At 36.1% G+C, this 24,254-nt stretch overlaps 1 pseudogene; it reads left to right on the plus strand.

Annotated features, from left to right (window-relative positions):
- Window positions 1-9,061: 9,061 nt before the first annotated feature.
- Window positions 9,062-10,347, plus strand: LOC123805279 (annotated as a pseudogene).
- The last annotated feature ends 13,907 nt before the right edge of the window (window positions 10,348-24,254 follow it).

The raw sequence follows: 24,254 nt of genomic DNA on the forward strand, positions 1-24,254 counted from the left end.
ATGGTTGGGAAAATTAGATACATGCCAAAAAACTGAAACTAGACCACTTTCTTACACCATACACAAGAATAAACTCAAAATGGAGTAAAGACTTAAACGTAAGACTAGAAACCATAAAAGCCCTAGGAGAAAACATCACAATAAAATCTCAGGCATTTCTCTTAGTTCTATTTTTTCTGATATATTTTCTCAGCAAGGGAAATAAAAGAAAAAAATAAACAAATTGGACTACATGAAACTAAACAGTTTCTCCACAGCAAAGGAAATCATCAACAAAATAAAAAGACAACCCACTGAATGGGGGAACATATTTGCCAATGACACATCTGATAAAGGGTTAATATCTAAAATTTATAAACAACTTATAGAACTCGCCCTGGCTGGTGTAGCTCAGTGGATTGAATGTGGACCTGTGAACCAAACTGTCGCTGGTTTGATTCCCAGTTAGGGTACATGCCTGGATTGCAGGCCAGGTCAGGTCCCAAGAAAGGGTTTGTATGAGGCAACCACACATTGATGTTTCTCTTCCTCTCTATTTCCTTCCCTTTTCCTCTAAAAATCAATCAATCAATCAATCTTTTAAAAAATGACAATTATAGGTATTTTTTTAAAAAAGAACTTGTAGAACTAAACACTAAAAAACCTCAAACAGTCCAATTAAAAAATGGGCCAAGGACCTAAATAGGCACTTCTCCAAAACAGGATATACAGGCGGCCAATAGACATATGAAAAGATGCCTAATGTCACTAATCATCAGAGAGATGCAAACTAAACCACAATGAGATATCACCTCATGCTTTCAGAATGGCTATCATCAATAAGTCAACAAATTATAACTGTTTGTGAGGATGTGAAGAAAAGGAAACCCTCATGCACCATTGCTGGGAATGCAGACTAGTGCAGCCACTGTGGAAAACAGTATGGAGTTTCCTAAAAAAATTAAGAATGGAACTGCCTTTTGGCCCAGTGATCCCACTTCTGGGAATATATCTGCTGAAACCAGAAACACTAATTTGAAATAATACATGCACCCCTATGTTCATTGTAGCATTATTTACAATAGCTAAGATTTGGAAGCAGCCCAAATACTCATCCGTAGTTAGATGAATGGATAAAAAACTGTGGTATATTTACACAATGAAATACTACTCATCTGTAAAAAAGAAGGCAATCTTACATTTTGTGACAGCATGGACGAACCTGGAGAACATTATGCTAAGTTCAATAAGCAGTCAGAGAAAGAAAATACCATAAAATTTCACTTACATGTGGAAGCTAATGAACAAAATATACAAAATAGAAGCAGACTCACAGATAAAGAGAACAGACTGACAGCTGTCCAAGGGAGAAGGGAGGGTGTTTGGGGACAGGGTTAAATAGATGAAAGAATTATGAAAAAGATACAAAAAATCATAGAAACTGACAACAGTATGGTGATTAGCAGAAAGAAGGGATGGGGGTAAACAGAAGAGGGTAAATGGGGATAATGGTGGAGACTTGTCTGGGTGGAAAACACAATACAATATACAGACAATGTATTATAGAATTGTACACTTGAAACTTATGTAATTTTATTAACCAATATCGACCCAGTAAATTCAATAAATTTTTAAATAAAAATAAATAAATAGAAAAGGAAAACTAAAAAATTTATCACGAATATTTTCTTTCAGAACTTCTGCTCTTTGACCACTTAATCTATTTGGGGAATTAGAAAGGAGAAGCCACAGCAAAATCAAATTAAGTAATACATAATTAAGTCAGATGTTGGAGGTTCTTGCATATAGTTGAAAAATAATTTATTTTCTGGTTTTGGTGTTGCTACCGAATGACTGTGTGATTTTTGGCAAAACATTTAAGCCTGTAGTTTCTTCATCCATAAAATAAAAGTGGTATTCAGTAAGATAAACTCCAAGAATCCTCTTGTTCCAGAATTCTATGATTGTAAAAAGAGGATAATAATCCCTGATCTTGGGGAAAATTCTTTCTTTTCTTTTTTCAAGCATCATGTATTATTTTTATACCACTGTTGGTTTTTCATGTGTGCTTATGTTTTATTAATCTACTGTATGTGATGCCATCTCCAAGTCTTTTCAAGAGAAAGCAATGTATAAGTAAATAGTCATTTTGTGGTATTTTAATAGTAACTCAATGTAAATAAAATCAACTTTTAATAATAATCATTATTTCTTCATAAAAGCACAAAATAATTACAACTACGTTTTCCTCCAGAGTTGTGATGAAAGAGATTTCTAAAATCAGGAAGCCCAGTTAAGCAGCATGTCGATATTTTGAGGAAGTCTGTGCATGTGGCCCATTTAAAAGGAATCTTCAGTTGTCTGCTCTGATGGGTAGAGGCATTAGTACAGGGAATCTAAAAACAATTATGTTACATCTAATTCTGAACTCAGCTTAAAAATTTTATGTAAACATGACTATATCTGATGTCCTAAGGATTATCAATACTTCAAATTAAGTAATGAAATTCAATTCAAGAGACACACCTTGTAACCAATACTTTGAACCAAAAACAAATTATCACCTCTGCTTTCAAGCACAGAAGGAGCTTCAAACTGACTAACCTAATTCTTCAAGTTTATTTTATCTGGCAACCTATACATACTTTGATTTAAATTATATTCCTGGTATTGAATTAAAACTAAAGTCAGAAGACCTGTGTTAAAATATTGGCACCTTCTTTTACTAGCTTTGTGACATTGAGCAAGGCCACAAACTCTTTGAACCTCAGTGTGATCATCTGGGACATGAGATTAATAAAAAGTTATATCTATCCTGTGTTCTTCAAATGATTATGGATAAGATACAACAAAATAATCAATCACAAAGTTACTTTCTAAACTACTTACATTTATAATGATTTGATAAATTATTACAGATAAAATGAAATGTAGCAATATAAACAAGTGATATTTATTACATTAATTAACTTCATATTTTACACAAATGTTATTAAATAAACCACATATAAAAAATAATGAATACTTTCAAGGGTAATATGATCCATCTGAAAAGACATACACATGAGAAAATTTTACATTCTTTTCCTAGCACCATGGGAACTTGTGTGAATCTCTAAAACTCAGTGGAATTCAGTTTCCTCAGCTCTAAAGAGGGAGTATTGGTTTGGTGGCCTCCAAGTTCTGTGAAGCCCTAAAACATGATTTGAAGAAAAGAGTTGGAAGAAAGTTGCTATTTGAAAGTGAGATTTGGCAATAATAAAAGAAAATGTTAGTACTACACCTTGCTTAATTACAGTTAAAAGAATCAAAGAGTAGTATCTTTAAATCATGTCATTTTCTAATTGCAGTGGATAGAATGATTGACTAAATAACCTGTAAATGAATAACACTCAATAGTGCTTGGAAACTTTATGATAACCATGACAACAAAACTCCGTATCACATTTTCTTTCAAGCTGTAAAGTATCATAAGACACCATGCAGCACTGCTAAGTTTTCAGTTAGACTCTCACCTTTGGCATGAGAGCCCTCATAAACCAATTAAATGGGCACTGTACTTTGCTCGGTGCCATGTGATGCTGTTTTCAGCATCCAGAGCACTAAAATTTTGCAAGTAGATTAGCCCTAGGCTGTCAGGCAGAACAAGGCACAGATGCTTAATCTTGAGGGCCTAGAAGCCTGCATTTTTTCAAATCAGTGCTGCAATAGAAATGATTCCCTAGATTGTATAGTGTTTTGCATACATTATCTCATGTGATGCTGCCAAGTTGGTACAGCAGGTGGAATTCTCCATTGTAAAGATCAGAAAAAGGATATATGTCACTGAGATGATATAACAAGTAAATTATGCTGGAACTGGACTTCACATTCTCTAACTTACAGTCCAGTTTTTTTTTTCACCATTCCAGACTTGTCAATAATAATTATGGCTATTATTTACCAGCACTTACTGCATGTCAAGCACATATTTGGATTCTTTAGATACTCCACTTCATTTAATCCACCCAAACCCAAAAGAGTAGAAACTTTTATTATTATCTATGTTTTATAGGCAAGGAAACTGAACTTGGGGGAGAAGTAGAAACACCTTGTTCAAGGTCACATGGACCCACGCCCATGACTGCCTGACTTCATCCTCTCCTAACCTTTCCCCTAGGCAGCTTATTTATCTCTGGAAGTTACCATTGCAAAAGCTTCCCCTTCAAGTTTGCCTTGAAGCAAAAAGCAGTTTGACTTAAAAGTATTAAAGCAATGCAATGAAAGAACCTGCACTATTGCTTTTTTAGGAGTCTCTTTTGGTATCTAATATTAGAATGTTATATTATTTTATATAATCCATACAAGCTGAGTTTAAATTCTATGTCTAATATTTTGGAGCAGAGTTCTCTACCAGGTTGTTTTTCTGCACAAAGCACAATCAATAAGCATGTATAGGGTTATATGTATCTCCACCCTGGGGCTTCATCATGTTTCATGTCCCAGGTGAGTCCTGGACAATGACAAATATTCTAAAACCTTCATGTAGTTCAGATTGCCTAGCTATATCACTAACAATTTATATATATTTTTCAGAATCCACCATACTTGAAAAATATTAATTCAATCACTCATTACAATATTAATTCTGTTCCTTCTTTCTTTTTTCTTCCTTTCTACCTATCTTCCTTCCTCTTTCCATTCTTTTCTTTTTCCTTCCATCATCCATATAATAGTTCAACACGACTGCTAAGTACAAACCTGAACCTGGGAAACTACCTGAGTCAAGAGGCCATAAGTAAACAAGTAACAAGTAAAAAGTAGCAATGCATCACAGACTTACATAATGTAGATTTTGCATAAATTAACAAAGATCCTGAACAGTTCTGTAAGAAACACCTCAACTGACTTTTGAATAGTACCAAAATATATAAAGAGAGAGGAAGAAGCAAGAGAAGATTCTATACATTTCAAAGAGAAAGCAATGGGTAATACTAATTATTTGATATTCCATCAAATCACTCCTGTTACTTGCTAACCCAGTAAGCACAGATCACATGCATGCCTTTCTCCAGTTTAAGATGTAGTCTGTTTCTTTGTCTCTGCTGCCCCCTCTGGAATAGTCTCCCAACCTCCCATTCAAACCTCCTGACTTTTTTTTTGAAAGTCAGTTCAAGGTTAAACGTGTAAAGCTTTTGTGAGCTTTCTCTGGTTCTCCCCCACAGGGTTGGCTTGCCTGCCTCTAGCTGGCCACTGCCCACTGCACATAGCTCCACTGTGGCAGTCATCACTTGTCCAGGTCACATTGTGCGTTATTTGTTATCTAAATCCCAGGCTATCAACAGCATGGAGCCCTTTGTAAATACTCAACATATGTTCCAGGAATGAATAAATTCTTTAAAAAAATATTTGTGACCCTGGTCTCTATAATTTGGGTGATAGAATAGTGGCTGTAAGTGTTAAGGACTCCATCTGATTCAGGTTATTCTAAAAAAATACTTCCCCCATTGCTGAACCCTGAGTAAATGAAATACATAGGAATGATTTGAGAATGTAAGGACCCTCACCACAAAATGAAATATATGTCATATAAATATCTAACCAATAAATATGCACAGAAAGAGATCAGTGAGGCACTCACACAACTGTTTCTGAATCTTCTACAAGTAGTTTATGATGGCAGGCTGTCATGGAATATGATGAATAAAAGATTAAACTGTATATGTTTTCGGTAAGTGAATGATGGGCAGTACAGAGAACTGGTAACAAACAGGGAGAAACCAGAATAGATATTCAGAGATACCTGAGATAAATAACTCATTTCCCAGTAAGAGTGAAACCCAAAAAATGACTGTCACCAAAAGTGTCACACATTTACATGATTTCTTATACAAATTTTGTGTAATTATTTTATAATAAAAATGAAGTGTTTTCTAGATGGGAAAAGGATTTCACACTTGTGAACCAACATCTGAAGATTGTGTGGAAAGTGAGAAAGAACATAAAGGGTTTTTGGTTTACAATGGGCCACAATCCAGGGGAGCCTGTGTTTAGAATAAAACTGAGTGTGTAACAGGCACCCACCATTCTCACAGGAGCCGACTTTCCCAGTCACCATTGGAAAGATGAAGAGCCCCTTCCGACACTGTAAGTACTTAGCAAGAGGAGGGAATAGAATCATTAGAAGTTAGAACTAGAAAGTTATAGCAATCACCTTCTTTTGTCATACTTATTCTCAAGTGAGGAAATCCTTCAGAGTCCAAAAAGGTAAAGAAGGGGCTAGAACACAAGACCTCTGGTTCATAATCCAGCATTCTTTCTTTTACACTAGACTATGTCAAAATCAGTTAAAAAATAAAATACAAAACTATTAAGCATAGCATTTAGAAAAATTTCTACAGGGAAAAAGATTTTGCTCTATGTTTCAATGCTGAGTCTTTGTTTCAATGTTGAGTCTTTCTCGTTTACTGAAAAGAGTGGCACGGACCACAGTCTCCTAGTGACATCTGGTGTCTAAATCAGGGTAATACAAAGTACAGGAATAATGAAAATAAAGTGCCTTTCTATTTTTGTTCAACATTTTCCTAGGGTAATTAAATCCCAAACTTGGAGGATATGTTATAATTTTTGAGGATGTCTTGTCTGGTTCCCTTTCTCACTAGTATATCTACAAAGCTGTGTTTTATAGTAGCTCTCTTTTTTTGTAATAACAATGAATTATTGGCAATCTTGTGCCATCTGAGTCTAAATTACATCATCTATTCAACAAATTTAAGGAAACCTTCTAGGTGACAAAGACAGTTCCAGCAACTGGGGATGCAAATATAGGTATCTATTATCTCTTTCTTCAGGAGCATCAATACCTATCTTGGAAAATTCATTCATTACGAACAATTATAATACAACATGATGAGAGCTAAAATAAAAAATATGTGCAAAATATGCTGAGGAAGGAATGCTGAGGAAAAAGTGACTGGGAAGTCTGAAAGGCTTCAGAGAAAACGAGAAATTTTTAACTTAATATTAATAAGGGTTTCTGAATCCACATGACTTAAAAAGCAAAAGGTCACAATTCATTCTCTCAAATATTTATTATATTAAAATACATTTATATATAAAACATCTATCATCCAAATATGTTTTTATTAAATTTTACTCCATAAATATGACTGTCACTGATATGTCTTCTGTATTAATCAACTTGGTCCTATACAGAAAAAGAGTATGCACGACTTCTATTCAAGAATATAGGGGTGTTCCTAATAGTCTCAGTTCTTATTTCTATATATGTTAAGAATTGGGGTAAAAAAACAGATTTTCTCATTTTGAATTATTCAAGTGTTGCCTATATTCTTCACAGTACTAGAAATAAAACGGTGAACAAAATCCATGCCCCTGTTGTACTTACATTCTAGAAGGGAGGACAGTCAATAACTAAATAAGTAAAATATATAGTAAGTCAGATGATTTTAACTGTTATTAAGAAACCTTGATCAGGGATGAGGAATGGGTAGTGTTGGGGAGGGTATATTTTAAATATGGTAGTCAGAAAAAACCTCCTTGAGAGATTGACATTTTAGCAAAGGCCCGAAAGAGGTAACGAGAGAGACATGTAGGTACTAGAGAAAGAGCGTTTCAAACAGAGGGTACAATAAGAATACAAGCTTTGTGTTAGGAGCATACATGGAGCATGAAGAACACCAAGGAGTACAGTGTGATTAATGAATGAGGCCCAGAAAAGGCAGAAGAAATTAGGTCTTAAAAAAATATATAATGGAGGCCAAACCATGCAGGGCCTTTTGGCCATTACAAGGGAAGCCATTGTAGAGTTTGCATACAGGTGACACTACCCAATCTGGCCTTGCTGCTGTGTTCTGAACGAAGTAAGGAGGGAGGCAACTGCTAAATCAGAGAGATCAAAAGTACAGCCTTTTGTTTATCCAGGAAACAGATGGAGACCACCTGGAGAAGAGCTGATGGTGGTGGGAGGAGAATAACAAGATTATTTATACATTTGAAAGTATTGATTGATGGATCAAATGTATATGAGAAAAAGAGAAAAGTCACTTGGGGGTGACTCCTAGGTTCTTAAGCAATTGAAATAAGTTGACATTAAATGAAATAAGGAAATGGGCAGGAAGATCAGGTTTGGAAGAGCTGGATATCAAGAGTTCAACTTAGGATATGTTATATTTGAGATAACTATTAACAGGTCAAGTGAGGATGTCCAGTAGCAGTAAATGGAATCCTGAATTCAGTGGGAAGGATATTTGAGCATTGTTAACATACAGGTAATATCTAAAGCCACAAGACTGGGCAATATGACCTTGGGAGCGAGTGTTGTTAGAGAAGAGAAGGGATCTAAGAACTAAACTTTGGTGAACTCCAGTGAAAAAATGAGCTCAACCAGTAAGCAACTAAGGGAAATAGGAAAACTGAGAATGTAGTTTCCAGAAGCCAAGTGAAGACAGGAGAGAGTCACCCAGTGCATCAAAGCACCTGAGAGTTTAATTTAGACTGAGAGTTATAATCCCTCTGTTTCCATGAGAATTTTTACCATAAATAAATGCTGGATTTTGTCAAATGCCTTTTCTGCATCCATTGATATGATCATATGATTTTTATCCTTCATTTTGTCTATGTGGTAATCACATGAATTGATTGGCAGATATTGAAGCACAACATCATAAAGTCCATATATGACAAACCCATAGCTAACATCATACTCAATGAAGAAAAGCTAAAAGGGATTTCCTTAAGATCCAGAACATGACAAGTATGTTCACTTTCACCACTTTTATTCAACATGGTTTTGGAAGTCCTAATCACAGCAATCAGAAAGGAAAAAAGAAATAAAAGGTATCCAAATTGGAAAGGAAGAAGTAAAACTATTGTTTTTTGTAGGTGATATAGAACGCCAAACATTCCACAAAAAAAGCTATTAGAACTGATAAATTAATAAGGTAGCTGGATACAAAATTAATATTCAGAAATCACCAATAAGAAACTATTAGAAAAATAAGTTTTAAAAAGCGAACTCATTTACCATTGTATCAAAAATTAAAAAATCAGACTCATTACCAAGGAGTCCCTTCAGCTCAGCATGAGGGAGTGCTTTTCAATTCACATGGGCCAAGTCAGTGTCCAGATTGGGGGATGCTTGCTTGCTGGGAACTCTATTGTGTTCCCAGAACATGGGAACCATGCAGATGGTTTTGTTCTTGACAGTAAAAAGGATCAGTTGGAAATTGCTAAAATGGAGCATATGGATGCCTCTTCCATACCTTCTTTTGTGAGACAAGAGCTGGGAAACATGTGCCCAGAGCACTCTTCATTGACCTAGAGCCAGCTGTTACAGATGGGACTCAAGCAGACAAATACCACTCATTCTTCCGCTCAGAGCCACTACTCTGTGGGGTCAGAGATCATCAACCTTGTGCAAGAGAGGATCTCAAAACTGACAGAATAGTGTGGTGGACTGAAGGGATTTTTGATTTTCCAAAGATTTGGAAGAGGCACTGGATTAGGATTTACATTTCTCTGAATTGAGAGTTCTTGATACAATATGGCAGAAAGACTAAATTGGAGTTTTCTCTCTACCCAGCCCCCAGGATATCCACTGCTATAGTAGAACCTTACAACTCCATCCTGACCACCCACTTTACATTAGAGCACTCTGACTTTACCTTCATGGGGGACAACAAGGCCCTCTATGACATAAGTCATCATAAACTGAATATGCTGTCTCTCTTACACCATAATTAATAGGTTGATAGGTGAGACAATATCTTTCATCAATGCTTCCCTCCAGTTGGAAGGGCCCTTGAATATAGATCTAATTAACTTGTAGACCAACCTAGTACCCTACCAGATAATACATTTCCCCATGATCTCATCATTTCTGCTGACAATGTCTGCCACAAGGACTTTTCCATGTCAGATGTCACTACTACTTGCTTTGAGTTTGCCAACCACCTGGTCAAGTGTGATCCTTGACTGAGGAAGTACATGGCCTGCTGCCTACTCTACAGAGAAGATTTGGTCCCTAAAAATGTGAATGCAGCAACTGTAGCCATGAAGTCAAGGAACTCTGTTCAGCTTGCAGATTGTTGTCTAAGTGGTTTCAAGGTAGACTTCAATAATCAACCACTGATGATGATGCCAGGGGAACTGGTGAAGGTACAGCAGACTGTCTGCATGCTGAACAACACCACGGCAGCTGTAGAGCCCTGGACCCACCTGGAACACAAATTTGACATCATGTGTGCCAAGAGAGCATTTCTACAATGCTATATCAGAGAAGGCATGGAAGAAGAGGAGTGGTCAGAGGCCAGAGAAGATCTGGCAGCTCTGCAGAAGGAGTATGGAGAGGTGAGGCAAAGTTTCTGATGCATATGTGATGGTGAAAATGAATGTTGTCTGACTAGTGTTACTTTTCAAGACATTATGCAATTAGTGGGTAGAGTTACCTTCTTTAGAAGAAGAAAGAAATCAAATCAAGCAAGAACATAAGTTTCACACTAAATTAAATCAGTAAATATTAACAATGAGCACATCTTTTATTGTCTGTTAGTATAATTCAGCACTGCTACCCATGAACTTTCTAAGCTTTGGAGTCCTTTCTGTGTCATGTCTGGGTTCTTTGGTTTGTTTGTTTTTGTTTTTTTTTCTTGTTTTTTTTTTGTTTGTTTGTTTTTGTCAGAATGGAAATCTGGCTATAGTCTTTGCTTTTTCAACCAAACACTATGAAACCCTAAGGTTAATCTTTTCCCTGTCCTATACTTGACCTGGAAAACATGTCTGTACCTCCATGTCTGTATTTTGTACATTGATTAAATAATGAGCATTTTCAGCATGATTCTTTTCCTTCCACATGTGGGTCTTAAGGTCTCAGTTTGCTTTTTGTAGAAACAAATAGAAAGAATATTCTTTGATCTTTCGCAAATTTGAATCTGTGTGTCCCATAGGTCAGAAGGCAAAAGTGATCTCTTTCAGCTTTCTTTCCTTGAGGAAGAGTTCTCAAAGTGTGGCACACACAGAACCCTGCATCAGAACCATTTCAGAGGTTTAGACTCCAGCCAAGATGGAGGCATAGGTAGATATGTTTTACTTCCTTGCACAAACAAATGAAGGACAACAACAACAAAGTTAAAAACAAAAAACAACCAGAACTGATAGAAAATCAAAATGTATAGAAGTCCAACAAACAAGAAGTTGAAGAAGAAACAGTCATTCAGACTGGTAGGAGGGGCAGAGACAAACAGCTGGGGAGGAGAGGACATGCAGTAAGGTGGTAGCTGGCAGCCTGGGAAGTCCCACATTCATGTGCAGATAAGCTGGGAGGAACAACTGGGGAGCAAGACAGACCACACAACTCAGGGTTCCAGCATGGCAAACTAAAGCCTCAAAACCTCTAGCTGTAAAAACCAGTGGGTGTTGTGGTGGCAGGAGAAACTCCCAGCTTCACAGGAGAGTTCATTGGAGAGATCCACAGGGACCTAGAACACACACATGCCCACCCACCCAGGAATCAGCACCAAAAGGGTCCAATTTGCTTGTTGGTAATGGGGGAGGTGACTGAAAGCTGGATGAGAGCCAAGCACGTGGCTTTGTTCCCTCTCTGACCTTTACCCTACAGACAGCACCACAATGCAGCTATGTGGGTTACCCAACCTGGCGAATACCTAAAGCTCTGTTTTTTAAACATAACAAGAGCACCTAAACAAAGACATATGGCCTGAATGAAAGAACAGATCAAAACTCCAGAAAAAGAACCAAGCAATGAGGAGATAGCCAACCTATCTGATGCAGAGTTCAAAATACTGGTAATCAAGATGCTTACAAAAATGATTGAATACAAATGCAAAACAGAGGAAGAAGTGAAGGCTATGCAAAGTGAAATAAATAAAAATATACAGAGAACCAACAGTGAAGGGAAGAAAATTGGGACTCAAGTCAATGTTTTGGAGCAAAAGAAAGAAATAAACATTCAACCAGAACATAATGAAGAAACACAAATTCAAAAAAGTGAGGAGAGGCTTGGGAACCTCTGGGACAACTTTAAACATTCCAATATCCAAATCATAGGGGTGCCAAAAGGAGAAGAGGAAGAGCAAGAAATTGAAAACTGATTTGAACAAATAATGAAGGAAAACATCCCCAATCTGGCAAAGGAAATAGACTTCCAGGAAGTCCAGGAAGTACAGAGTGTCCCAAAGAAGTTGGACACAAGAAGGAACACACCAAGGCACATCATAATTACATTACCCAAGATGAAAGATAAGTAGAGAATCTTAAAAGCAGCAAGAGAAAAGAAGAGAGTTACTTACAAAGGAGTGCCCAAAAGACTACTAGCCGATTTCTCCAAAGAAAACTTGCAAGCAAGAAGGTGCTGGAAAGAAGTATTCAAAGTCATGAAAGGCAAGAACTTACATCCAAGATTACTCTATCCAGCAAAGCTATCATTTAGAATGGAAGGGCAGATCAAGTGCTTCCCAGGTAAGGTCAAGTTAAAGAAGTTTATCATAACTAAGCCCTTATTATATGAAATTTTAAAGGAATTTATCTTAGAAAAAGAAGAAAATCAAAATTATAAACAGTAAAATGACAAAAAACTCACAACTATGAACAACTGAACCTAAAAAACAAAAACAAACTAAGCAAACAACTAGAACATGAATAGAATCACAGAAATGGACATCACATGAAGGGTTATCAATGTGGAGGGGTAAGGGGAGGAATGGGGGAAAAGGTACAGGGAATAAAAAGCATAAATTGTAGGTACAAAATAGATAGGGGGAGGTTAAGAATAGTATAAAAAAAGTAGAAGCCAGAGAACTTACATGTATAACCCATGGACATGAACAAAGGGTGGAGGGGATGCTGCTAGGAAAGGGGGTGCAGGGTGGAGGAGGACAAAGGGAAGAAAAAAATGCAACAAATTTAATAGCATATTCAAGAAAATATACTTTTAAAAAGAACCATTTCAGACATTTGAAAAAATGTAGATTCTTGAGCTTTACTATGGACTTACTAAATGAGATATCCTGGGAATTGGAGAGGATGTGACCTGAGGATTTGATTTAAAAAAACACAATGGAATTAATATTTGGTATTAAACAGTATTACTATTTGACAGTAACCTATTTTCAAATGAGTTATAATTTAAAATAGACAAAATAGTTCTAACTGCATTAAAATTACTAGAAGGATTTTTAAAATCCATGATGCTTAGTCTAATAGTTGGAATTCAGGTGAACCAGATATTTCAGAGTGCTAGCTTGGGCTGGTGTTGCTCTTGAGCTGATAGTAACTGTTTAGCTTTCAGGTGCCTCAGTCAGCTGTGGTATTTACCTTTCAGCAATAGTCTTCTGGTTGTACTCTCTGTTGGCCTTGGTATGGCCAGTGTTTTTGGTCTAGTAGGCTCTAGAAAGTGTAAAGTTGGGTGTCTTATTGCAAGATTTACCAAACTGCAATGCTGAAACCTTCTTACATATGCCACCTGGGCCCCAGAACTGTTGCTCCATTTTTAACATATCCTGGTAGATGCTTTTATGTACTCAAATCATTGCCCTGAGATGCAGCTCAAGACCTCCATTCAAACAATGCACTATTTAGGCTCTTTTTATCTCATACCATTTTCACCATGGGGGCTGGTGACCAGTTTGGTGCAAACAATATTTAGATACTTGTCAATGCCTGTGAAGAGTTTGCTCAGTCCACACAACTATCAGTGAGATTTTGCTCAGTCCTCAAGTCTCCAAGTATTTGGCTGGATCTTCTTCAGTCTCAGCTTCTAAGGCCATCTGCCAACGGCTCAATCTATGCTGACACCAAAACAATGTCATACCTTTGTTCCCTTTGGAACCAAGCACAATTGATCTTAAGATGCACCAGGACTTCCAATATAGTAACATGGTAACAAATATGATTCTCATTCTTGTTTCTGACTTGTCGTAATCAAACATTTGGAAGAAAGTTTTAAAAAATATTTTTTCTTCAAATAAAAGGAGTGATTTGGTGAACTTAATTGTCACTTTCACCAAATCCAACATAAATTAAATACCTACCTATCTACATGCATATATGTACATACCTAGGAATAAATGTAACCTGACAGGTAAAAGACTAGTATTTAAAAAATTATAAGACATTGAAGAAAGTGAAGAAGATATAACTAAATGGAAGCATAGATCATGTTCATGGATAGGAAGAACTAACATTGTAAAAACATTCATACTACTCAAAGCTATCTATAGATTTAATACAATCTCAATCAAAATACCAATGGTATTTTTCACAGAACTGGAACAAATAATTATAAAAATTATATGGAACCACAAAAGACCCTGAATAACTATAGCATCTTGAGAAATAAAACTGAAGAGGGAGGTATCATGCTACCCGATATTAAACTATAGTACAAGTCTATAGTAATCAAAAGAGCATGGTACTGGCATAATAGACACACACATCAACTAAGAGAATAGAGAGCCCAGAAATAAACCACACTTACATGATCAATTATTCTATCACAAAGGAGGCAAGAATATTAACGGGGTAAAGACAGTCTTTAATTAAATGGTCTTGGAAAACCTCAACAGATATATTTTTTAAAAAAACAATGAAACTAGACTGCCTTGTTACACCATATACAAGAATAAACTCAGAATGGTTAAAGGACTTAAATGTAAGAAAACACAGACAGTAAACTCTCTGACACTCCTCTTAGTAATATATTTTTCTTATATATCTCCTAGGACAAGAGGAACAACAACAAAATAAACAAATGGGACTACCTCAAACTCTAAAGTTTTCACATAGCAAAGAAAACTTTCCATCAATGAATGAGCAAAGATAACCTTCTGATTGGGAGAAGATATTTGCCAATAATAAACCTGATAAGAAATTAATATTCAAAATCTATAAACACTAAACACTCATACAATTTAACACTAAAAAACAAACAAACAACCGAGTTTATAAAGTAGGCTGAGGGTTTGAATAGACATTTCTCCAAAGAAGACATACAGATAGCCCATAGACATAAAAGGATGTTCAACATTATTGTTACTAATCACCAGAAAAATGCAAATTACAATCACAATAAAATATTACCTTACACCTGTCAGAATGGCTATCATCAATAAATCAATAAACAACAGGTGTTGGCAAAGATGTGGAGAAAAGAGAACCCTCATGTATTGTTGGTGAGATTGCAAATTGGTGCAGCCGCTATGAAATCACTATGGGATTTCCTAAAAAAAAAGAAATAGAACTACCTTATGACCTAGAAATTCCACTTCTGATTATTTATCCAAAGAAATAAAAAAAAATAATTCAAAAAAGATATCTGCACTCCAGTGTTCATTGTAGCACTATTTAGAATAGCCAAGATATGGAAGCAACTTAAGTGCCTAACAATAGATGATGAATAAAGAAGAGGTCACATATATATGTACAATGAAATGGAATATTACTCAGAAAAAAAAAAGAATGAAATATTACCATTTGTGACAACATGGATGGACCTAGAGGGTATCATTTTCAGTGAAATAAGTCAGAGGACAAATACCATGTTATTTCACTTACCTGAATTCTGCTGTGTGTAATGTATACTTTCTTGCCCAGATTTTTTAGCAAAAAATAAATATGTGCATTATACATGGGTAGTACCTGAAATACCTTGCATCTGTTCTTGTGTTTTGTAATTATTTGTTACATTAAGTTTCTTGTATGTACCACAATATGTTCAAAAACAGTGAAACTCCTTTATAATACAAAAAACAGGTATCTAAATGTAAATAATTAATTAATGAAAAAATTAAAATGAAAGATTTTTTTCCTGAAAATTTGGGCCAAAATTGTGTACATTATACATGGCAAAATATGGTATATGTGGAATCTAAAGAACAAAGTAAACAAGGAAACAAAACAGAAATAGACTCATAGATGCAAAAAAACAACTAATGGTTGCCAAATGAGAGGGGGCTTAGGGGTTGGATAAAAAAGGTTAAGGTACTAAGCAATACAAATTAGTAGTTACAAAATAGTAATGGGGATGTAAAGTACAGCATAGGGAATATAGTCAATAATATTGTAATAACTATGTATGATGTCAGGTGGGTCCTAGACTTATTGGTGAAATCATTTGGTAAATTATATAAATGTCTAACCACTATATTTTAAACCAAAAACTAATATAAAATAATATTGAATGTCAACTATACGTGACAAATAAAAATATTTTTAAAAAGATTGAGATTTTATCATTTAATTTAGCACTATGGAAGTCATGGACAATCAGAAAAAGAGATACTTCTCTTTTTTTTCCTTTGTGTGTGTGGGTGGAGACCTTTGGAGTAAATTCAAGTGAGGATGGGAGGAAAGAAAAGGAACAGAGTGAATATAAGAAACCTCTTTCAAGGAATTTTGATGGATAGAGAAGCAGAGAAATTAGGTGATGGTTGGAGGTTATTTTAAAGAAGGGGATTGTTTTTAAAAAGAAAATGTTACAGTATGTTTACATGACAATGAGAATAATCCAGTTGAGAAAAATATTACTTAAGGAAGAGAATCCAATTGCAAATGTGAAAAAGAATGAGACCACGTACACAAAAGTTACCAGTTAGGTTCATGGACATTTCATTCATGGTAACACAAAGGAAGAGGTAATACATGTACAGAGAAGACCAGTTAGTTGATGTGGTAGCAGGACAGAGGAGTGATCTGATTATTCTAGGGTACAACCAAGATGTGGGTAGCTGAAGGAGCATGAAAGTTCTTTGAAAAAGAGATCAGGATTTGGGAATTTTAATCCATGGACATTTACCAAGGTTTATGACATGAGATAAAATCTTAAAGCAATAGAAAAATTAATAAGTAATATAATCTGATGACATGATAATCAAATTGGAAAATTTGTAAGAACAGAGTAAAAATGATCTACATTATCAAGTAGGAGAAATTAGAACAATCTCTGTACATCTAGGTCCAGTGACAGAAGAGGTATAAGAAACAAATCAGCAACCACTTGAGAGCACATATTTCTTAAGTTTGTTACTGCTATTTGTCTTTCAACAGATATTTATTGGAATGCTTACTATTTTCAGGTCAATTAACAAGGGCTTAAATAAAGACTCCAGCATTATTTGACCTGCCATTTATTTTAATAAGTTTCACCTCATTCACATCTATTGGCATTCAGCATGTTTTAGAGAAGATCTGTCACATCCCTGCGTTCTATCCAATTTCCAGCTCAGAAAACCATACTGTGCTTCCCTACATGAAACTTCCTGCTATTTCAACGGGAAAAAGCTATTCTCTGCCTCCTCTCTATGGCATTCAGCAGAAAGAATGGTGCCTGCTTGTTTCCAGAGTGGGAGACTCTGATCAAGTGGTGCTTTATATTGTCTCCTGATGGTGGTGCTTTAAGTCTCTTCAAAGTACTTACTTTAAGAGTCTGTAGAGGAAAACTATTAATACCAATAAGACTTGCTAAGAACTTAATCATGCACCCTAAGCAGCTGATCACTCAGATGTAATTGGTAGGAATTTTATTTTCTTTTTTTGTTGTTGTTGCTCACGTATCACCATTCCTGTGCCCCACTTGTTCTTTCTCCCAGACTTACAAATTGTATTTTTTGAATTTGTTCTCCTTTTCAATTCACACAGCCCTAATGATTCTTCTTTGTCAAGAGTCTTTCATTCTGACAGTTCAATTCAATCGCATGCTTATTATGAGTAAGATCTCGGGTTCTAGGGGTATAGAGAATGAAAAGATGAATAAATTCTGGTCCCTGCTAGCCAAAAGCTTGCTGTGAAGAGGCAGTTTTATTCACACAGCCTCCCTAATCCTTTAGCTAGGCAAGAGCAGAATATTGTTTCAAGGCCCCTCACATTAGCAATCTCCTGGTGTGGTGCCTGGAAAAAAAATATTAAGAGGCACCTCAGGTGCTTCTTGTACACACTAAGCCTATATTTGTCATCTGGATCTTCCCTTCAGTGAGGGCTAAGGGATCCTACTTCCCTCAATTTCTTTTTTGCTTCAAATTTCAGGTTATGTTACTACTCTGTAGAAGTTTTATTTCTCCCTTTGTTTACCATAAGTAAGCTTTACAATTTTTAACTAGGAATACAAAGTGTTCTAAAATTTGCTTCAATCTATCTTCTAACTATGCATTTTGTGGACCACTACTCTTTCAAAACCAGAGCTTGGAGTCAGAGATCTCATTTCAAGTCACAGTTATACCTATAAATAAGTCTTAGTGATATGCAGTATGGTAGAATTACATAAGTCCAAAGCAATGGTTGAGCAAACTTCAACACCTTCATCTGTAAACTAGAACAACTACAGGCAACCTCAAAAAATTTGAAGATAAATTAGATAATGTAAATCTTTATTCTAGTCCCTAGAACTAAATAATAGTAATAACAACAACAACTACCATTGTCATACTATCTACTTATTCTATTTGTCTTATGCTTCAGAGAAATGAACAAGTGACCCAGAGGTTCTTGTTCCTTCCCATCACGATAAGTGTAAATGGGCTCTCCCCCTACCCTCTATCAAAATCAACCATTTTTTGTAAGCTGAGCTCAAATTCCTTCACTTGAAAGCTTTCCCAGACCATCCCATGGCCAAGATTATCAGTGCAACCTAGTCTTTATAAAGTTATTTCTTTCCTAGTGGTAATCATCACATATTTGTATGTAAAAAATTACTGTTATAAAATATTGCTTGTCTTCTTTTCCTTCAATCTATTTATCATAATATACAACACTTTTCTCTTTGTGTGTGTTCTTAATGCTCTATCCTACTGTCATCTCTGAGACTATTTACTCTATAAGTAGGGACAATTATCTCTTGTGTTCACTGTGTGACCTATATATATCCTTATTGAATGATTCTTGCATAATTATATCAATCACTCAATAAATAATGGACAAATACATTTTAGGTTGTGTCTTACATTTTGTATCCTTTGCAAAACTACCACAGAGAAAAGTATGTGGCAGGCAAGGTTACTTTTCTGCACATAGACTCCAGTATGGAACAGAAATGCCAAAGAAAAAGTCTGCATTAATGAGATAATTGTTTTGATAGGAGCACTGTATTATTTTCCTAGGACTGCTATAACAAAATACCACAATTGAGTGGCTAAAAAACAGAAATTTATTGTCTGGCAGCTCTGGAGGCTAGAAGTCCAAAATCAAGGTGTTGGCAAAGTTGGCTCCTTCTGAGGATCTGGAAGAAGAATTTGTTCCAGGCCCCTACTCTACCTTCTGATGGTCTGTTGGCAATCATTGACATTCCCTGGCATGTAAAAGCATCACCCTGATCTTTGTGTTCTTCTCCACATGGCATTCTCCCTCCATAAATATCTATGTCCAAAGTTCTGCTTTTATAAGGACACCAGTCATATTGAATTAGGGCTGACTCTAATGACCTTGTTTTAACTTGATTTCATCTGTAAAGACCCTCTTTCCAAATAAGGTCACATTCTGAAGAACTAAGGGTAAGGACTTCAATATAAATTTAGGGGGGAAAATTCAACATATAATAGGTACATAGAAGCATAGAAGTGACACATTTCCAGACTCAGTCCAAATTTAATAAAAGGTTTGAGGTGACTTACAAAAGATTCACAAAGCACAACAGAATGAAAAATGTATAAGGATAAAGGGAAGATATGTTAAATTACCATGCTTCCCTAACATGAAATGAAGCATAAAATAATTAACCAATAATAATTCTAAAATAATTCAAAGGAAGATATTAAATGCAGTTATATCGGAAGTGCCAGGTCATCCATATTTCTGTCCAATGGGAGGAACTTTTTTATTTGAGATCTCCATGTATAATATACTCATTCTTTGAAGAGAACTGAATTTTACTTTATTTATTAATTTTTTAAAATTTTTATAAGAGTTTATTTGAGCCAAACCGAGGACATGCCAGGAAGCAAGTTCTCAAATGCTCCAAGAGAACTAAATTTTAAACAGTGCAGCAGAACAGTGGTCACCACACACAGGAAGAAAGAGAGAGATGGGGAAGGGAGAGGTATACTGCATGTGCATGCCAAAGTAAGTATGGTGAATTTTGAAAATTATGGATGTAAATATGCATGGTAATCTCTTTTCAGTACAAAGAAGCAGCTGAATGAAGAAGGGCATGGTGAAAGAACAGACTATGAAGGTCAAGAAGAGGATTTGCAGAATTTAGGCCAAACAATAAAGAATAATTCAACCAAACCAGAGTAAAGATGAGTATCGTAGCCACTATTGATTGAAGGATTACTAAAATAAGATTAAATATTTAAACAGGACAGCCCAAAGGCGAGCAATTCCAGAGTGCGCAGTCCACACTGAGTACCACTCATGTCTCAAGAAGAACTGCAGTCTGGCTCTGACAGAACCCCGTCATTTATCATTGGTAATATCTTGCTACTAATGACATTTAAATTAATGGTGTTAAGAAGTACAGAACTTTTTTCTTTAAAAGAAAGTAATATTTTAATTAATCTTGAAAAATCTTTGTGTTTCAAAGTCCCTATTGGTGTTACAAAACTCCATATTTGGGCTGTGATGACTCTTAATGTCAAAAACCCAGTCCCCAGAATATACAAACCACAAGTAAGCAATGAGAATAATAACAACCGTGTCCTATCTATTAAACTATGATTTATCACAAACATCTCTTCCACTTATTAATCCCAATATTTTCCTGTGTGCAGCCTTTTAATCGAGTGATAAATTTTATCTAGGATGACAGAGTGCTGAAAGGGGTCTTTCTGTCAACAATTTACTCCATTTTCATGTAAAGAAATGTTTATGACCTCAATTCTTTTCAGCAGAAGGGAGATTAAATAGAAACTTAAAAATGAGAAAACTAACCTCCTCTTTTAAAAATCTTGGATTCATAACACCATGTTCCCCCAGGTCTTTTGAATGAAGTATATACTCAGCAGTGTTATATATCTACTATAGTAAACATACTGGTCTTATAATGTCCAGGCTGTGGGTGCTACTTTTTAGTGGAAGTAAAACATCTGGCTGCTTAGACTTAACAAGATAATACTACTACTATTAATAATAATACATAGCATACTTCAACTGGGTTACTGAGCTTGACTATAAAAATTATATTTGTCTGGAATACTCTACTTATGCCTGAACACAAAGCACACTAATGATGGCATGTGGGGGGAAGGAACAAACATTTCTCTACCTTCGAGTTTCTTCTGGCTGGCCTAATAGTTAAATAGACACGAGACAGATTAACAAGAGAAAAATAACCTGGTTTAATACATACATATGTATGGGAATTCTGCATTTATGGAGAGTCAGAGACCTCACATGCACAAGAGGTTCAGAAATAGAATGGGGGATTGAGATATGCGAGGCCTTCGGAGCTAGGGATGAGGTATGTACCTTGAGAACTTCATAGGGCCATTACGGGATGATAAGGACACATCTTTAGTACAAAGAACTGTACCCTGCCCTATAGACAAGATAACAGTTATCTCTCATACTATTTTATGGGTAAGGCCTCTAACTCAAATTCTTCTAGGTAGTCAAAAGGGGTAAGGTATGCCAAAGTTTTTCTTGAGCCTGCAGTGGAAATTGCCTTTAGCTCAAAACAAGCTGCATACCACTGGGGCACATCTTCAGCTGGCTATTTCTGGACCCTCACACATGTACACCACAGAAAATTTATATTATATTTTATTCCAAATAAATTTTATTATACAAATCTACCCTCATAGTTTGTTGCTTATTTAATATTTCATTTATTTTCAACAGTCCATGTAAACTATTTATCAAAGTCCCAGACACAGGAGACTCCTGATCTAGTGCACTGTTCATTAAACTGCAAAATCCAGCAGAATAATATATGAGAAATACATGATAATAAGAAGATAGTAAGTGCCAAATAACCAGAAAGAAACACAGATGGGACTGGGCAGCTTTCCCAAGAAATAGGAAGAAGAGTACAAAAGAAAAAGGAATGATCACTCTTAGCAGGGGCCAAACTATGAAAGGGTATCTTGGCAATCCATAGCAGGGACCCGTTGTCTTCTGGAAACTGAACTATGTTGCAGCTATCATTTTGTCCTTGTAGAGAGAGACTAAATCTGTTCCCTTTTGATTAGTAGCGGTAAGGAATTTCTTAGAATAATATCTCAAGGTCTGTTGTTTTGTTCATAGACAGAAAGGTAAAGATTATTTTACAGAGAAACTCCTGTCTTCCACTTCATATACTTCATAGCAACTTCCTTGTTAAAAGGATACTTCTCACTGGCTTGATCTCCAGGTATAGCTCTTCCCTATTTATTTAGGTCTGAGATATGGAAACATTCCTTATTCCGTCAGTTAAGCTAGAACAAAGTTGAAGTTTTTCTACCTAATTTGTACTAAAAACATTTTAAAAAAATAATTTGAAAACTGGAACTAAAAGACACATAGAAAAAATTCTACTCCAAATTTAACTCCAAAATGTGACATGTTGGCATAGTTTTTCAGACTTTGTAGAGAATGTCACATCTTGAAGCCCTCACTTTGAGGTTTTGTCATCCTTCCCCCATAATTTTCCTCTCCTTTGGATTACCTGCTATGAAGGGGAAGAAATGGAACAGAACAGATTAAATCTCTCACCAGAAAGAGCAAGTAAAAATGAACTTCACTATGATCAATATCACTTCATATGCTTATGTCAGAGTCACAGGCAGGCAGGGCAATCCTGAGGAACAGTGCTATTTTCCTGCTGTTTCTGAAGGGTAAAGTGGTCTTTCTCCCATTAACCTGTCCTAGCTAGTAACATTATACTACACAAAGATGTTATTTGCATATTATTGGCCAGTGGCTCAAAAATCACCTTGTTTTAGTTCAGTTCTTGGAAGAAGAAAAGTTGGAAACTCATCAGGAATTTCTTAACCAAATTCTTTTGATTGTGTAGAAATAGACACAATTACAAAATAGATATTTCTGAAGAAAATAACAAAGTATTCTAGTGTAGGAGGGCATTGAAAATCCCAATATAAATAATAAAAATGTGAAATAGCTCACAACCTTTTCTAAGTTAAAAAATCATTGCTAAATAAACACCTACAACAACAAAAAGTAGTTATAAATCTAAATAAATACCTTGCATGTGTAATACCTTTGGCAAATAACCCTTTTGAAATGCCCATTGGACTTGAAATAAAACCTAAAATCAGTCTAGATCAGGTCAAGATGGTGGCATAGGTAAACATGGTTCACCTTCTTACATAACAACATCAAAATTTTAACTAAAATATAGAAATACCATCACTCAGAACTGATGCATGGGTCACTGGCCAGCAGTGATCACGGAATGCTGCGGATGGCTCGACAAAATGCGAGAAAAAACATGCACAGAGACAGACTAGTTTCTGTGGAGAAGTAGGGATGTAATGGCCACCTGCTCTAGTGGGGAGCGTGCCAATTTACCATCCAAACCTGCTTTTATTGGGCTCGTTTTGCATAATAATTCAGGTAAAGTACAGTACTCATTACGAGGAAGTAAGGAACAATAGATAACAAGGAACTCTGTGGGTCTATTTTGAGTCAGGGTCAAAGAGCTGTAAGACTTTGAGGAACAAACTAACTTCCTCCTAGGACCTTTCTCATTCAACTGAGAGCATTCTAAACAAAGAAGGTTTCACAGGAATTTACATATTCTTTCTTAGGCCTGATCACCCGGGGAATCCGCCCGTTTCAGCACAGAGCTGCACCACCCTGTCATTGTTTCAGGCTTAGGTGGAGCAAGGGAACTAAGGCAACCAAGAGATAAGGAGATTTTCTTCCAGATGATGAGAACTCAGGCAATGTCAAAGCCGAGGAGCGAGGGTCCATCACGCCCTTTTGCTGTAGCCCCCAAAGTCCTTCTTTTGGGGACCTCCCACGTGATCGTGCCTGTCTGAGGTCGTTCCCCCCTTGGGGAATCTTACCCGTCTTTGGCTAACCGACCAAGCTTTGGGGTTCAGTTATGAATGAAGCAGCAGAAGCAGCATTCCTGCCAGGGAGATAAGCTTTTGTCTCCTTGCTGGCTTAAGGTTCCAAGGGCGTTCCCTTAGCCTTAGCCTAGGCAGGGGTTACAGCTTCTGATACCAGGCAGGGCAGTTCCCAACACAGAACCATCATAAATCAAGTTGAATGGAAGTCTCACAAATATGGAATTAAAAAAAACACATCCATCGAGACTAGTAAGAAGGGCAGAGTCATGGAACAGGCTAGTCCCACAACCAAGTGTGGTGGATAAAAAGTCAGGAGGG

This window comes from Phyllostomus hastatus, unplaced genomic scaffold, assembly GCF_019186645.2.
Source record: "Phyllostomus hastatus isolate PE091 unplaced genomic scaffold, TTU_PhHast_1.1 phas_scaffold_317, whole genome shotgun sequence".
Classification (NCBI taxonomy): Eukaryota; Metazoa; Chordata; class Mammalia; order Chiroptera; family Phyllostomidae; genus Phyllostomus; species Phyllostomus hastatus.